The sequence below is a fragment of the Notolepis coatsorum genome (genome assembly GCF_963971535.1).
Source record: "Notolepis coatsorum genome assembly, chromosome: 4".
NCBI lineage: Eukaryota > Metazoa > Chordata > Actinopteri > Aulopiformes > Paralepididae > Notolepis > Notolepis coatsorum.
The window spans coordinates 919,273-923,247 of NC_140168.1; positions in this window are offsets into that span (position 1 = coordinate 919,273).

Below are 3,975 nucleotides of genomic sequence, written 5' to 3' on the forward strand. Positions count from 1 at the left end.
GTCAAGGTGATGAAATGTGAAAGGAGATTCTGATCAGCGTCCTGAATAGGTCTAGAATCTCAGACGATAAACTGAACTGGAGTCTGTGCTCCTGTTTGGTGTTGTTTTGTTTGGTTCCTCGCCTCACGGCCGCCGCTGTCGCGGTCAGAACGTCGTCACAAAGAACAGCTGCTGGTGAAAAATAACAAGTTTGTCGTCCCCCCGAGGTTAAAGGCGACGATGCGATAAATATATAATTGCTCCACACTTTCAATTGCTATTGTGTGCAGCGGTGTCACAGACCCAAGAGATGACATTCTGTAGTAGGTAATATTACTATAGAATTGCCACGAATTCTTCCCGCGGACCAAGGGAGAGTTGTGGAATCATCTCCCACTACATATAAAACAGGCAGCCCCTGTGGATAGCTTTAATAAATAAATAAAAATGTAATACTCTTGCTTTTAGCAACTTTTTTGTTGTTTTAAACTACTGCTTTTCTTTTCTTTACTTCTTTTGCTTTATTGTACAATTTTGTGTTTTTATTTTTTTGCTCTGTTAAAACACATTGGGTGCCACGCACGCCCATTTTCCCAGATAACCCCTTGAGTGCCAGCGCTTAAGTCAATGGGAGGTCAGGGATATTTGCGAACGCTTAAACTATATCTTAAATTATGGCTATGGGTCTAAAACGCCCCTCGCTTATCAATGACTTGCTTGCAGTCAACATGTACGAAAAGGATTGTTTTTTCATTGGTACATTTCCGTTTTATACCGCTTTGAACACGAGTATAGTTTCGGAGAGTTCTAGTAATTTCAGAGAAATTCCGCGATAATAGCCCTTTAGTGGAATACACAAAACACGTTGTCATTTTTCGGCTGATTTATGAATCGTTTTCAAATAAACCCCTCCTGGCTCTCATCTCTTCAGGCTCTCATCTCTTCAGACTCTCATCCCTACAGGCTCTCATCCCTACAGGCTCTCATCTCTTCAGACTATCATCTCTTCAGGCTCTCATCCCTTCAGGCTCTCATCCCTTCAGGCTCTCATCTCTTCAGGCTCTCATCTCTTCAGGCTCTCATCTCTCCAGACTCTCATCTCTTCAAACACGTTTGAGTCTCAGACTCTCATCTATTCAGGCTCTCATCCCTTCAGGCTCTCATCCCTCCAGACTCTCATCCCTCCAGGCTCTCATCTCTTCAGGCTCTCATCCCTTCAGGCTCTCATCCCTTCAGGCTCTCATCTCTTCAGGCTCTCATCTCTTCAGGCTCTCATCTCTCCAGACTCTCATCTCTTCAAACACGTTTGAGTCTCAGACTCTCATCTATTCAGGCTCTCATCCCTTCAGGCTCTCATCCCTCCAGACTCTCATCCCTCCAGACTCTCATCTCTTCAGGCTCTCATCTCTCCAGGCTCTCATCCCTCCAGACTCTCATCTCTTCAGGCTCTCATCCCTCCAGGCTCTCATCTCTTCAGGCTCTCATCCCTCCAGGCTCTCATCCATCCAGACTCTCATCCCTCCAGACTCTCATCCCTTCAGGCTCTCATCCCTCCAGGCTCTCATCCCTCCAGACTCTCATCCCTCCAGACTCTCATCCCTCCAGGCTCTCACCCCTCCAGACTCTCATCCCTTCAGGCTCTCATCCCTCCAGGCTCTCATCTCTTCAGGCTCTCATCCCTCCCGTCTCTCATCCCTCCAGACTCTCATCCCTCCAGACTCTCATCTCTTCAGGCTCTCATCTCTTCAGGCTCTCATCCCTCCAGGCTCTCATCCATCCAGACTCTCATCCCTCCAGACTCTCATCCCTCCAGGCTCTCATCCCTCCAGGCTCTCATCCATCCAGACTCTCATCTCTTCAGACTCTCATCTCTTCAGACTCTCATCTCTTCAGGCTCTCATCCCTTCAGGCTCTCATCCCTACAGGCTCTCATCCCTCCAGGCTCTCATCCATCCAGACTCTCATCTCTTCAGGCTCTCATCCCTTCAGGCTCTCATCCCTACAGGCTCTCATCTCTTCAGGCTCTCATCCCTCCAGGCTCTCATCTCTTCAGGCTCTCATCCCTCCAGGCTCTCATCTCTTCAGACTCTCATCTCTTCAGACTCTCATCCCTCCAGACTCTCATCTCTTCAGACTCTCATCTCTTCAGACTCTCATCTCTTCAGACTCTCATCTCTTCAGGCTCTCATCCCTTCAGGCTCTCATCCCTACAGGCTCTCATCCCTACAGGCTCTCATCTCTTCAGGCTCTCATCCCTCCAGGCTCTCATCTCTTCAAACTCTCAGACTCTCAGTTGTCGTCGCTTACTTTCCTTTTTTTAATTGACTTTTCTTCTCCTTTTTTCTGTGATTTTTCTCCCATCCCAATTTTTCCTCTCGTGCCAATTTTTTCCTCCCCTGTCTTTTTTTTATATCTACTTTTTCTCCCCATTTTCATTTTTTCTCCCATCCCAATTTCGTATTATCCAATTCTACCCTCCCCTGTCTCAAACGTTGCTAGACCATGCCTCCCACTGGTCGGCTGCAATGTGGACGAAGCCTTGCATCACGTGTCCCCTCCGGTACACGAGGAGGCAGCCGTCACATCTCTTCACCTGCACAGCGCGATCTCTCAGCGGCGAGGAGTGATGCGTGGGAGGCTCACGCTGCCCCCGCCACTTCCTGTCTCTGCTGTGCAGGCGTCCCCCAACCGACCTGTAGGAGTCGCTGTCCACAACGTTCAGATTACCACCCATCGACTTCCACCCGCTGACTCTGCCAATTGAGCCAGTATGACGGCCGGCCCAAGCCGGAGGCAACGCCGACAGCACGGATTTGAACCCGGTGTCTCTTGCGTTGGTGACGAGCACAATGTCCGCTGCGCCACCCAGCCACCCTTGTCGCCTACTTTCCTGTATTCAGATTCCTTTTATCGTCACATCGTTACAGCAAAAAATTACAGTTACATTTACTTTGTTGTGGCGGTTCCTCAACCGAAGCTGCAGCATCCAATATATTATAATGTAAAATAAACAAAAATGAAATAGCATAGTATAAAATAAAACAAGATAAAATAACAGCAATATGACAATTCTAACAAAGTGTGCAGTGTGCAGATAACAGGATGCGCAGTATGCAGATATTAAACTATCTAAAGTATAATTTATATGTATGTGAATTGATGTAGTGTAGAACACCTCACCAGGCAGGGAAGAATTAAACCTGTTCCTCAACAAATAATGATTTAAGCCCCAATCTAGTCCTCATCCAGTATTGTCGTTGAGTCACTAAATCAGTTGTTCTCACTTTTTCTGTATTTTCGCTCCCATCCCAATTTAGTCGTTATGCCAATTCCCTTCCTGGTTGTTGCGCGCATTGCCCCACTGTCGGCCAGGGGAGGGTGTAGCACTACCACACGCTTCCTCCCCGATACATGTGGAGTCAGCCAGCCGCTTCTTTTCCCCTGACAGCGAGGACTCTCACTGGGGGAACGTAACGCATGCAGAGGTTCACGCTATTTCCCCCCGATCCCCTCCCTGCTGAACAGGCGCCCCGACCGACCAGTAGGAGTCGCTGTTTACAACGACCAGGACGCATACCCCACCGGCTTCCCACCCGCTAACACTGCCAATTGTGCTAGTAGGGACGACTGACCAAGCCGGAGGCACCGCTGACAGTTGGATTCGATCCCAGAGTATCTGCGGTGGTAGGAGAGTGCTTAGTCCACTGCGCTACCCAGCCGCCCGCCATCAATATCTTATGCCAAATGATTAGGGCATATTACATATATATTAAATGTATTCATCAATAATAAATGTATTTATCAATGAACAAGTCCGAGTCCTCGTCTGCACCTCCTTCCGAGTCCGAATGCAGTCGATGCTCGAGTCCAAGTCCAAGTCCGAGTCATCAGTGCTCACGTCCAAGTCGAGTCACGAGTCACAAGTCCTGAAAATGAAAAAATAAAAAAAAGTCCTACACTGGTCGTCAGCTAAATGACTGGATGTAAAAATGTCTC